We start from the raw sequence: 13,941 nt of genomic DNA, 5'->3' as shown, positions 1-13,941 counted from the left end.
TATATTCAGCGCCATGAAGGCGCCACTCTAGGGGGCTCCACAGCCGACCCGCCGGTGTTGCTAGGGTAGAAAATCTTCCGACGATCGTGCACGCGGCGCGCACACACCTAATGGAATGGATATGAGCAACACATCTCGAAGAACAACAGTTACAACGGTGAGTAACCGTCTTTTCTTTCTTGATTATTGGTATATTTTTGAAAAATATTTAAATCATTTAGGAGCCTAAGTTCCATTTACTTACAATGGGACTTAGGCTCCTAAATGACTGTCACCTAGACACTTTTCTAAATTTTACCCAATAGAAATCATTTAAGATGTGTTGATTCCAGGATGCCTAGTATAAACATGTAGCTATTGATTCATACATTAACTAGTGTAATACATATTAGCTAATTGCCATTCTCACTTCTATTCAATAAACTTTATAATAAAGCAGCCTTTCCAACTGAAGGTCTTTTCGGATGGGGACTGTCTTTTTGTTTTGTGCTTGTACAGCGCCTAGCACTGTGGAGTCCTGCCTCCTAAGTGTTACTGGAATACAAATAATATAATTATGTAACAGTTTTTATTTGCAAGGTAGCTTAATTATTGCCAGTAATGATTTCAGAGGTATATGGCCTCGTGTGGATGCCCTATTATCTATGTGAAGAAAAGAAACTTGCTTTCACATTCCAGTATTATTCACAATGCAGAGACTCCAGACAATTCAGGCATTTCACAAAACAGTTTTCCATGAAGTTTCCTTCACTTTTTTCTCTGGATTCCATTGGGAATAGGATTTCTAATACTATTAACATATGATCTCTATCTAACTTCACTTGCCTGTATATAATTATTGCTCACATGGTTTATATCTGCTTATTTCTCTTTTACTCCCCCATACTCTTCCTTAGACTTATGATTGAATATGTATCTGAACACTAATCCTAAATGTTCATCTATCATAATCATACAAATGTACATTCTCATTTCTATGTAAAGACAAAATATCTTTGATTTATTTATTGGCAGTTGAAATGGATTCTGCTTTGCAGAGTATCTTTAACTTTGAAGACTATATTTCAAAATTCTGGTTCTTCCAGATGCTTTAATTTAAGAGGTACTAGACAAAACAAATGTGAGGGCATAGTGTCTTTTTAAAAATCTTTTTGTCCACTTACTGTATATCTGGAACAAGATCTGAAAATAAGTAGAAACCTATTGCATCTGGTAAATGATTTTTCTATAGCAAGCTGAACTTTGTGGCATTCATAGCATCTGTTGAAATTTAACTGGGAGCTAAAAGAGACACTTATTAACATTTTTTTAAAAAGGGAAAAAAAACTGTGATTAATATGTAGTTAAAAATAGATAAATACTTTCCAACTTCGACTTTTCCGTATAAGCAATTAGTATAGCAGTCACAGAAATATTGCATTAGCATGAACAGGAAATAGGGCTGGGTGATCTTGAATGGAGTTGGCTGAAATTTTTCATGCACAATTTTCTCTTTGAAAAATGTAGTTTTGTCACTGGCTGCTGCAATAGTGGTGTTTCCACCATAGTCCTACTTCCCAAGTCTCCATTTTGAATCCTCCTCTAGCTCCAGTACCTATGAATCTGCAGCTGCTTGCAGCTTTCCCAGAAATTGCAGTATGAAACTGACTTAATTCGTGTCAGTTTCTGAGAAGGTTCCCAATAGCTGCAATAAATACTGCTAAGTATCTTTTTGCAGTGTTGTAGGCCTGTTTGGTCCCAGGATATGAAAGAGGCAAGATGGGTGAGTTTAAAAACTTGTATTGATCCAATATCTGTAGCTTGCCAGCACCAATAAAAGGTCAATACCAATAAAAGGTAAGTATCTGGTCAACTGTCATTCTCCTAGTACTTGGAAAAGCTGTGAGCAGCTCCAGAGGCAATGAAGCTGTCTCTCTGCAGACTTTAGAAGACAGCAGTGAATCAGTTTAATGTTCATTTCACATCTGGAAGGTTATCTTGGGAACTTAAAGGGAAGACACTTTGGATACAACACTCTGGTGGCCTCCGGCAGCTCAGTATCTTTGTGGTGGGACAAACTAGCTGTAGCATCATCTTAAATGCCTTTGCCTGATTTCCCCTATGGCACTTTCATGGTTAATCATTACATCCTCACAGTTCTGTGTCAGTGCAAACTAATCACTCAGAATTCTGGACAGATATCTCATAATGCATGGTTCTTCCACACTGCTCCATGCTTTGTTTTTTCTCACGGTGCATTATGGGATGCATACTAGGAACTATGGGACTTGGGATCAAATTAACAAACTCCCATTATTTCTTTCCTGTCAATGCATATTGTTTGCTTGCAAATGAAAGTTTGGATGAATTAATTTTAAACCGTGTGTACTACAGTATTTGATATTCATACTGGGAAGAAATTCTCAGTTTATTCTCCAGAACAAGTTTTTTAGTGGATGAGACTGCATTTTGGATTAAAATGTAGTTTTGTAAAAAAAATCCATATTTCATAGCTGAGAAACTAATTAGGAGGGAATACTTTTCCTTATTACTATTTTGAGTTTTATTTACTTGGCTACACATGATGTTCACAACTATGACAACTTCATGAGAAATCTTGTCTATTTCAGCATGGTACATTTAGTATATTAATGCTACTGTGTGCCCGCTTGATTTATTTAAAATACACCTATCCCTTGCTTTAGGCACAAACACAGCATTTTAATTACAAAACAGAGATTGCACCAATCCCACGATTAAAGAATCCAGATACACCTAAAGTAAGGCTGTGTTTACACTACAGAGCTGACAGTGACACAGCTGTTCCGATGCAGATGTGCCACTGTAAGATCACTCATGTAGCTGCTCTAGAGCTCTCCCATTGGCATAATTAACCCACCCCCAACGAGCGGCGGTAGCTATGTCGGAGCTTGTGCCGCTGTAACTTATGTGGCTCCGGGGGGTGGAATATTCACAACCCCGAGGGACATAAATTTTGCTGACATAAGTGGTTGTGTAGAAATGCCCTAAGACTGCCCTCAATCACTCAATACCTTATGTCCCCAGAAGAAGCACAAGAGAATAAACTGGCTTTGTAATTTGACTTCAAGATCCACAAATTTGGGCTCTGTCAAATAAAGAGGTGGACGGAAGTGAATTCCATAGTTGAGGACCCTCTTGTGAAAATTCCCTTCTATTCTTTTTCCCCCTTCCTCCGCCACCAATTAAAACGGGTTTAAAACAGTGTAATTATTCAGATGGTCTTAATTGCCGCAATATCACATGAGGAGAGAGGCAGTCTCTGTGATAGCTAGGTCCCAAACCATTTACAGCATTTTAGGTATTCAAAATATTGACAATTCTAAATTATTTAAAAAAATTAATGTTGGTCCCATCTGCTCTGTCTGTAATGTTAGATTTTTGGGGTGTGTGTGGGTATTTTCACACACCTGCTCTTCTTAAGCACATGTCTGTTTATGCTAGGATATCTAGTTCTAAAGATGTTCTTAATAGCATTTTCTATTTTTCTCTGCTTATTCCATTTTTATGAGAGATGAATCAAATATTAACCTGCACAAGATTTAATTGTATATGTGTGTGATGTGTTGGGGATATTTTTTTTTATTAGGAACACTGGTGATAGAGTAATAAGTACCCTAATTAAATATGTTGTTTTTGTAGGATGTGCGTAAAACTGCTCTCAGTGCCCCAAGTTGTGTTTTCATTGTCTTGGAGCAAGCTGGTTTTACCTCACTGATGATAACAGATGATGCCGGTGCACAAGGAACTTAACTGTTAATTTTAAGATTTGGGTGCCAAATGAAAAGAACTAAGTCAATAATGAAAATAATAGTTTTTAAGCTGATGTTAACTGTTGGAGAGTGAAACAAAGTATAAAAAAGTATTTGACAAGGTATATGTCAAGGGTAATTCCCCATTCTGGCACTTCAAGTGCAGAAGGTGCGGGCCGCAAGGATTCTAAAAATTAATACTGGCCACTCCAGGCTTGTATTAAACTCCCAAGGTTACAGCTTTTCTCTCGCCTTGGATTGGTAGATGCTGCTACCAAACAAGTGCAGAACCCCTTTGAGAGCCCAGGAAGGCATACTTGGGAATCCTTCCTGTGGGGTACCCTCAAGCCCTTTCACCCCCCTATACAGGGTAGAACTGAGGAAGAAAAGAAAAGAAAAGAAAAGAAAAAAAGAAAGAAAGAAAGCAGCTGATGCCACCAGCTAATTAAACCAGATGTGCACAAATCTCTTAAGACACAAAAATCCAATTCTGTTCTTAAAAAAGGTAAATGTTATTAATAAAAAAAAGAAAGAAAATACATCTGGGAACTCAGGCTATTGCTAGATTTTAAAAGAGCAACTACAAGGATTAAGCACCAAGAATAGCTTTCTTGAGGTCCAGTTTAAAGATTACAAGCAAAGCAAAAGCACCTGGGTTAGCACAGAGGAATCTACCAGCCATAACAAAATAAAAGGGATAAACCTAATCACGTCTTTCTAGATGTTTCCTGATCTACTTACATAGCTGGGGTTTTAAATGAGTAGTTTCTAGATATGATACTGATGATTTTTTCATACCTGGCCCAAGCTTCTTACCAAGCTGCTGCCCTGTCCGCCTCTCCCCGGGAAAACAACAGACAGATAAAAGGGGAGTCTTTTTTCAATTTTAAAAAGTCCTAGCCTTCCCATTGGCTCTTTTGGCCAGGTGCCCACTCACTTTCTTTTACCTATGCATAGCAGTGAGACTTTTAAACCTTTTACAGGTAGAGCAATTTGAGAACAGTTACTAAGAGGGATTTTATAGCAACTGGCTGGCTGGGTGTCCATAAAATGGAGCTATTCCTCTCTCCACCCTCCCACCCCCCATTTATCACAGTATATCTTCATTTATATGGAAGAATGAACTTTGTGTATTGTCTTCTACCACTTTGGTGTCATTTAAAAAAAAAACAGACAAAAGTATTTGTATGTGTACAACTGCTTCTTCCTGATATTTTATGTTTCCCTTCTTTGTTTACTGTAATAAAAGAATTACAGGAGATTATAATTTACTTTGAAACATGTAATCTCCTATTTCTGTTTCGCTTGGATTCAGAAGACTTTCATGTCTACTTCCCCCTTTACCCACATTTTGTATGAATAACCAGTTGTTGGCTGAACACTGATGATACTATCATGGCTTTGTTTGTTAGGAGGAAGAAGGTAGACAACTTAGACTAAATGAATTTGATAGCCTGAGGCTGTCAATATGTAAAACGATTAACAACATATAAGACAGTCTTCTTGGAAATGACAGACACAGCTGTGGAATCTGTAACAGTCAGGTTTTCCACTTGTCCTTGTGCTTTTTTGTTAAGCAATTTAGACTTATTTTTGTGGTGAGAAGAGATGTGTGAAGGAGAAAAAGTTTCAAATATATGATATAGTTTAGTCCTATTTTCTAACATGGAATGAATTGCTTTGGTTGTCAATAATGTCTTTCCAGTGTGCAAAGCATTGTACAATATGATAAAAAGCAATAATACATCAACCTTTTATTTCCTAAATGTAAATATGAATGTAGAATTTAAGGTAATTTGATACATGATGAGAGGACTGTAGCTTTAAAGCTGTTATAGTAGAATTGTTTGTAAACTTTTATTATCAGGACAGACAAGACAAGCATAACATGGTCTTTCTAGTGGTCTCTTTTTATCACCTCATATATTTCTGCCTTTCAAAAAGCACTCTGCTAGACTATCTCATTGATTGCTCATTTCTGTTTTCAGGGAGACAGCACTGCTGTTTGTGGGAGTGAGTTCTCCTTTCTGGAGCAGCAGCAGGAGCATGAGAACTTTGCCTCAGTGTTGCTTCTCAACCACAAATGTAATCTCAGGGTGGGATTTAGTGGGCAAACATGTCCTTTTCTCCTGTCCCTACTGCTAGAAATCTAGTCTGGGGGTATAAGTCATAACATATCTATACCCTCTTTCCCCCATTGAGATAGGCAGTGTCAGCATAAAGATGGTACTAAGCATGTGAATAAGTGGGGGTCACCATAGAATGCAGTCTGCTCTCCTGACACCCTTAGATGACATCATCACTGAATCTTCTCCTCCCCTGCCTTTTGGGAACAGAAGGAGCCATTACCAGGGCACTCTCTCTTGTGGAGATAAGAGTAGTTATGCTCTGGACATATCTCACCTTGCACAAGTAGAAGGAGTTGCTAACCAGAATGACCTGTGGGGAGGAAAGAAGACCTCCTGTCCTAGAGCTCCGCAAGCAAAGGAGCTGTTCTCTCAGCTTCCTGTGCAAATCAGAGGAGCCCTAGTATATGCTAGCCACAGTCTTTTCCTTTCTTGTGTTGATGAGTCTTTCACATCTGCTTAGTTCCTTCTTGGGGTGACCAAGCTGTGGTACACTGGTACCTTCTAAGCAGGCATGGAGATTTTGATTGAGGTGGAATTGTGAATGGCTGCTTCTCCTTGTGGATTCTGGGGACAGAGGTTTCTCCTCACTTCATCATTATTATTTATTTCTGGCAATACCCACAATTTCCAAATAGAAAAAAGGGTGTGACTTCTGCTTCAAGGAACACATCACATGGGAGAATCCTAGAGCAGCTCCACTGGACCCTGTAAGATAGTTTGTCTCCTGAGAATAACTACTATTGCCCCTTGCAGGAGGAGCTGTTTTTCTGGGGGTAGCCTCTTCTGCCCATAAAAGGGGATGTCAGTAATAACGGAAGTTGGGTGGGAAAAGATAGATGCGATTGTAGGATTGGGATTTTTAGCATAAGTGACTGTATTGAGGCTACCTGCCTTTATGAGAGTGGGGAGATGGAGATTCAATCTTGGCTCCTTTGTTGGATCTGTTATGCTGGGAAGTGAAAGGATCTTGGAAGAGACTGGAGCACAACAATTACTAACTCACCTACTTCTATCCATGACCCACTTTGGTGTTCAAAAGCATCATGAGGCAGAAAATTCACGAAGCTGCAGCTTGCCCCACAAGGGGCATGGGGCTTTTCCATCCTATATCAGACAGGAGGCAGAACTGTCTGCCAACAACAAGTAGGCAAAAGGAAATATAGTAAAATATCCAAAATATCATTTCTAAAATTGAAGGCAACTTTAAAAGAAATTAAAAAACCTAAAGTTCATGGAACACTTGTCCTGACTTTTCCAAGCATTAAGTGTTAAATTAAACTACAGAAATGCTTTTGAGTCTATCTGCATAATACAGTTAGTCCAGGGATTGGCAACCTTTGGCAGGGGAAGTCAAGGGGAACAGAATTATCACACACACACACACACACACTCTCTCTCTCTCTCTCCATGCCAGATCCACCAAATACCCCTGAACCCATCCTGCATCCTTACCTACTGACAAAACATGGGGGCTTTTTAGAAGAGCATGTTTTCAAATGCTTCTGATTTAAAGACTAACTCAGGGATCAGCAACCTTTGGCACACGGCCCATCAAGGAAATCCACTGGCAGGTCGGGACGGTTTGTTTACCTGCAGCCTCTGTAGGTTCGGCTGATCGCAGCTCCCACTGGATGCGGTTTGGCGTTCCAGGCTAATGGGGGCTGTGGGAAGCGGCAGCCAGCACATCCCTCGGCCCACGCTGCTTCCTGCAGCCCCCAATGATCTGGAGCAGTGAACTGTGGCCAGTGGGAGCTGCAATCGAACGAACCGGCGGAGGCTGCAGGTAAACAAACCCGAGTCTTGGGCATCTGTAAATGGATATAACAACAGTTAAGTAACTTTTCTATTTTATTATCGATCAATGAAATTGACCTGTGCTTTGTTAATTTCACTTGCATAGCTGATTGGAAAAGCTAGCAAGACAGTAGCACCAGAAGCACTGAAGCTAATAAGATGACTGCATCAATTTTAATTTGGTTCACATTTGGAATATTATCTTCTCTTGAAAACAGCAAACTATTATTATTATTATTTATTTATTAAAATTAACTTTTGCAGAAATTAATGACTTAGGTCTCTCCACATTTAACTGGAAAAGCATATTGTGAGTGGATTTTTACATTTTTTTAAATGCAAAAGGTACTGATAAAAAGAGTGTGGAGAAACCAGCATGTATTTGTGCAAATTATAGACTATTTGAATAGGGCAGTGTTTCCCAAACTTGGGACGCTGATTGTGTAGGGAAAGCCCCTGGCGGAGCGGGCCATTTTGTTTACCTGCCGCGTCCACAGGTCCGGCCGATCGCGGCTCCAGGCCAATGGGAGCTGCTGGAAGTTGCGGCCAGTACGTCCCTTGGCCCACGCTGCTTCCAGCAGCTCCCATTGACCTGGAGCCGCGATCGGCCGGACCTGCGGATGCGGCAGGTAAACAAAATGGCCCGGTCCGCCAGGGGCTTTCCCTACACAAGTGGTGTCCCAAGTTTGGGAAACACTGGAATAGGAGAATGTACAAATGAGTGAGGCTGCACTGTTGGTAATTTTTATAAGCTATTTTGTAAAAAAAAGAATCACGGCTATGAAATAAGTTTGCATCCCGTGGTAATAGTTTCAGTTGTGGAAGAGTATTTTAAAGGCTTTACCATTCCCTTGTGTTATGAAATAATAGTTATTAAAATGAAAAATAAAATAAAATAAAATCCATTCACCAGCTAAAAATCCTCTCTTAGTTCTTGATTCAAAATTGATAGTGGTTGTATATTTATGTTCGGGTCTCTTTCATAGTTTGTGTTGTTTTTACTTATGAGAATTTAGGATGATTGTGTTTTGATATAATCAAATACTAAAATATTTAATTGTTTAATGAAAGGAGATCACTTACTGCTTTTAATGATTAGCCAGTGGGGAAGAAATCACCCACAAAATGAAATGCAAGGAGAATGAACATGCATTGTAGGTTTGATTCTAAAGAGTCTCTGAAAATAAAATTTCAGGTTTAACATTTTAAAATGATTTTTTTTTTAAATTTCCTTTGTTGGTCTCATATTCTAGAAGATTATAGGCTTTTACACAGAGGGATATTATAAGTAGCTAATATTGTTGAGAATTCACTTTAAGAGTAACAGAGGGTCCTGTGGCACCTTTGAGACTAACAGAAGTATTGGGAGCATAAGCTTTCGTGGGTAAGAACCTCACGGCTTGCATCTGAAGAAGTGAGGTTCTTACCCACGAAAGCTTATGCTCCCAATACTTCTGTTAGTCTCAAAGGTGCCACAGGACCCTCTGTTGCTTTTTACAGATTCAGACTAACACGGCTACCCCTCTGATACTTGACACTTTAAGAGTGACAAACTTATCTTGTTTGTTCAATGTGTCACATAAATGTATCGCTTTTTTTTTTAAACAGGGCTGTCATTAAAACAGCATTAATGTGCCATTGACATCTTCCAGTTACTGCATTGACTTGATTATATAACCTCTTTTGTGCAATTTTCATGCTTTGTTCTGTTTGAATGTTTTTGCTGTGCTGATGGTTGTTTTTCATTTCCTGCTGCAATGACCCTGAATAAAAAAGAATAAGAATAAAGTAGACATAAGCAATGTAGTCTTGTTGGCATTTGCAGATCTTTTGTTCTGCATTGAGAAACATAGTGGCTTGGCATTTATGCTAGGGGATTTTCTGTTGCTGGTAATTGGTCTTCAGCTGTTAGAAAAATATTTACTATTTCCTTAAAAAAAAAAAAAAAAAAAAAAAAAAAAAAGCTGTAGCAATGACAGAGTGATCTATTCGTGAGAATTCCGAGAGTAATGCTCACTGTTCTGAAGTACTCCTAGGAAACTGGAATGAATTACCAAAATATTTAATCAAGAAAAAAATTGTTTAATCACTGATCTTTATCTGTAGAATTTCTGTAATATAGGCCATTAACTTACATCCTTCTCTCTTTAAAGGAAAAAAAAGTTTTCTAGAGATTTGCGCTATTTTTCTTGACAAAGGAATATAACCAGTTAGGACCAACTACATTTGATGAGTTGGAGGCATCACCAGTTATTGCTAACTGGAGTTTCATAAGTGCCATTACATGCTGATGGAAGGATACATTCATTACATTTCACATCCAACTTTTTTTCAGACCTCTGCTGTCATCAAGTTTTGGAGAAAGTGCAATGATGAGCGAAAGGCCCACTTCTAATTTGATTAAAATCCATCCTTTGAAAACAGTTTTGAGTAATATCATCATTCCTATCTATTCAAGTAGAATCAAAGACCATATTTCCTCCCTTCAACTTGCCAAATTAAAGCAATAAAGATTGTTTTACCATATTATAATATTTATATCTACATATGGAGGAAAGATTTCATCTTTAAACAGGTGTTTTAAGTAAAGATTTTGGATGAAACTTTCAAAACTATTTATCTGAGATCTTGGTCTCCATTACTATATGTAGTATCTGATCTCCTTACAGTGTTTAATGTATTTATGGTAACAACACTCCTGCAAGGTACCCAGTACCAATATATTTATTTGCACCTGGGACAACTAAATGACTTGCCCAAGGTCACAAATGACATATGTGGTGGAATGGGTAATTGAGCCTAGGTCTCCTGTATCTAAAGATAGCATCTGAAATACTGGTCCATCCTTTCTCTCAAAGGAGCTAAAAATATGTAAATGATCAGGTGCCTAACTCCTATAGGCACCTTTAAAAATTCTAGACTTCATTCTTTTTCACTGATAAATGTTGCAGATTTTTCCTCATTTTGATGAAAGTCACTACTGGTGTCAAAATGTAATGTTAGAAACACTGGTACATTGTACAAGTCTGGTGTTTGTGCATCCAAATTAACATTTTTTTCTTCGTAAAAGCTATATAAATCATTTTTTTTGGATGGAAAAGAGCAGCATCTCACTTTGCATATACTGTAGTTTGCTGTTTTTAATGGGATAATATAACTTCTGTACTGCCAACCCTATATAAGTTAATGTGGTTTTGCCAATCTTACCTCTGATGCAGGCAACCTCACTGCATCCTCTGTAGATGACAGATACTATATTGAGACAATCGGGCAATGCTGCCTTATTCCCCTTTGCTGTGGAATTTAGTAATTTCCTTGCTTTTATTAATTTTTTATGTAGTGTTGTCATGACACATCTTTAATATTGTAATTTGTAGTCTGCCACATTTTAGACAGTACACTGAAAGAATTAGTGCAATTAGTGCTTCAGAACAACTTCTATAAAGTTTGCATTTGTCAGATGTTTATTTGCTGTGTTCAATGAGTTTTACTGATTGCATTCCAGTATTATAAAGCAAATGAGCAATGCATTTCCAGTATGGCTGGAAGAACTGTTGTGATGAAGGGGACTATTGAGCAATCACAGGGAGCCTGAGATGTTTTGATGATGTGGAATTGAGGTTCTTTCATGTCACAAAACATAGGATTTCTATATAAGTGAAATCCTTTATTGGAAAAATCTCAACTTCCTCTGTCTCCTCAATATGCTGCGAAACAGTAAAATAGCTAAATGCATTATTTTAAAATTTGCTTTGTCAGCTGAAAGGAGACTAGAATTTATAACAAAGAATTTTGTGTTGACCCTCCAGGAGAAGGACTAAAGCACAAACAAAAGAGAGATTACACATTATGTCTAAATCTTGGCATATGCATAAAGATAAATTCACCCTTAGGCAGTTTTTACTGCAAGAACAGAGGATGTCCAATGTAAACATAAGCTCCCTGATTTACTCAGTTTCAAGATTCTGAAGATATCATTATATGGAAAGTATGTTAGTGCATTCCAGCTGTTATTTCCAGAAACTATTTCCCCATGTTCTGTGTTATAAAGCTCTTTACTAAATATTGTAGCTAGCAAATGACTCTGTTTTCATTCTTTCACTGTGTGGTTGGTGTTAGTTATCTCAAGGATGTTTAAAGCTGTTGTTTCCATCACTTAGCCAGGAAGCTGAGGCTTTTGATTTCAAGAGTTCGGAGTAGCTTTCAGCTGCCCTTCCTCTTTTCTATGTTTTGTTTGAAAGAATTCATTTGAAGAACAACTGCATGCAGTTTAAAGTATGCTATTCATTAACTGATGAGAACACTATATATAATAACAACTTTCCTGATACTATACATTACCTTTGCATAGGAACATACAGAACTTGTTTCATGATAAATGTAATACGTTTATCACCGTAAAGATTTTTGGCTGATGTCCTGATTCCTTGCAAATAATGTACCCATATATAAGACACGTCATAGCAAAGATATTTCATTATCTGTCAATAAATCAGTATGGCGTAAGGCATCCTTTATTCATGTGAGTTAGAGTATCCAAATTTCTGATACTGCAGTTTTTTGTTGTTGTTTTTATTGATCTGAGAACTCTTTAAGAGGATTTTTCTTGCTTGGCTGTATATAGCTTCCCTCCCACATTCACCAATCTGAACGTTCAGGAGGCAAGCAGGGCCCAATAGACAAAAGAACTGGTACGGTGAAGCCATGATGCTGGGGGACTATGTGATGTGGGGAGGAGGAGCTCTTTCTACTGTATCAGATAAAGGAATTGTGTATCTGTCTAGTGGAAAATTAGGGAACCTGGATCCACAACTGTGTGGATCTACCAGCTAAACACAAACATGTCCAGTATGGCTCTGCTGCCTGCCTGGGAAGGATTTGGTCAGTCATCCACAGCCCAAGTCCCATAGAACTCCCGTATGTTGGTGGTTTACTTGGGATGTTTTATGGGGCGAGGATTTGGCCAGTGGAATATATAGAGATGGATATGCACCAAGCAATATTTAATACACATTTAATACCCCCTGCCAAGATGCAGGATTTGTAAGACTAAATCAGTGGTTCTCAACCAGGGATACATGGACCCCTGGGGTACGCACAGGTCTTCCAGTGGGTACATCAACTAATCTAGATATTTACCTAGTTTTACAACAGGCTACATAAAAACCACTAGCAAAGTCAGTACAAATTAAAATTTCAGACAGACAATGACTGGTTTATACTGTTCTATATTCTATACACTGAAATGTAAGTACAATATTTATATTCCAATTTATTTTATAATTACACCTCTACTCTGATATAACGCGACCCGATATAACACGAATTAGAATATAACTCGCTAAAGCAGTGCTCCGGGGGGGGGAGGGAGGGGGGACTGGGGCTGCGCACTCCAGCAGATCAAAGCAAGTTCGATATAACGCGGTTTCACCTATAACGCGGTAAGATTTTTTGGCTCCCGAGGACTGCGTTATATTGGGGTAGAGGTGTATATGGTAAAAATAAGAAGGTAAGACATTTTTCAGTAAATGTGCTATGATACTTTTGTATGTTTATGTCTGATTTTGTAAGCAAGTAGTTTTTAAGTGAGGTGGAACTTGGGGCACTCAAGACAAGTCAAACTCCTGAAAGGGGTACAGTAGTCTGGAAAGGTTGAGAGCCACTGGACTAGATGACTCTTGCAGCCCCTTCTAACCCTATGATTCTATGGTACTATGCTCTGATTTTACTTTTCTTTTTGAGTACTTCAGAGATTTGCGTCAGACTTACCATAATAATCAGAAAAACAACGAGGAGTCTGGTGGCACCTTGTGGATACAGACTAACACAGCTACCCCTCTGATACTTCATAACAATCATGTTCTTCTTTGAGTGCTTGCTCATGACCATTTCATTGTAGGTGTGTGTGCTTGCCATGTACACCGGTGCCGGAAGTTTTTCCCTCAGTGGTATCCGTAGGGGACCGGCTCTGGCACCCTCTGGAATGGTGTGGAAATGCACTGGTATACGTGCACCGCTGGATCCCCCATCCCTTAGTCCTTCTTACCATCAGTGACGGTGCTGGAATGTCTCCTTTCCTCAGCAAGCTTTCCTATCTCAACTGTGCCTAGTAGGGAATTTGTTGTATATAGTTGTTAAAAGTTGTATAGTTAATAGTTCCCTTAGTGTTAAGTTAGAAATAGTTAATTAGTCCCGTATGTCTAGGGACAGGGCATGCCCCGATCCCCAGGCTTCAAGGCTTGTGACTG

This window comes from Trachemys scripta, chromosome 3 (genome assembly GCF_013100865.1).
Source record: "Trachemys scripta elegans isolate TJP31775 chromosome 3, CAS_Tse_1.0, whole genome shotgun sequence".
Lineage (NCBI taxonomy): Eukaryota > Metazoa > Chordata > Testudines > Emydidae > Trachemys > Trachemys scripta.
The sequence above is the reverse complement of the archived record's forward strand: the minus strand, read 5'-3'. Positions refer to the sequence as shown.